The sequence below is a fragment of the Sinocyclocheilus anshuiensis genome, unplaced genomic scaffold (assembly GCF_001515605.1).
Source record: "Sinocyclocheilus anshuiensis isolate Anshui unplaced genomic scaffold, SAMN03320099.WGS_v1.1 scaffold1452, whole genome shotgun sequence".
Lineage (NCBI taxonomy): Eukaryota > Metazoa > Chordata > Actinopteri > Cypriniformes > Cyprinidae > Sinocyclocheilus > Sinocyclocheilus anshuiensis.
In genome coordinates this window covers 193,714-194,022 of record NW_015544231.1, presented here as the reverse complement: position 1 = coordinate 194,022, position 309 = coordinate 193,714, and positions in this window count along the sequence as shown.

Sequence of the window (309 nt, the reverse complement as noted above, 5' to 3'; positions counted from 1 at the left end):
TATGCACCAAGAGCTTGTAACACTCCAAAGAGAAAGGAAAAATTGAAATCACATCATATGACCCCTTTAAAGGGATGTAGTAGTCAGCCTAAGATGCCTGTCAGTTAATACAAACAATTGTCCAACCGCATAGCGGTAGGTTGCTTTGTGAGAGTGGAAACTATAAATGGATTATACTTACCTAAAGCGTGTTGACAGGATGGATACTGGCTGGCACACACACACATATATAATATACTGTATATATATATATAATATAATATATATAATATATATACAGAAGTGAGTATACCCCTCCCATTTTTGTAA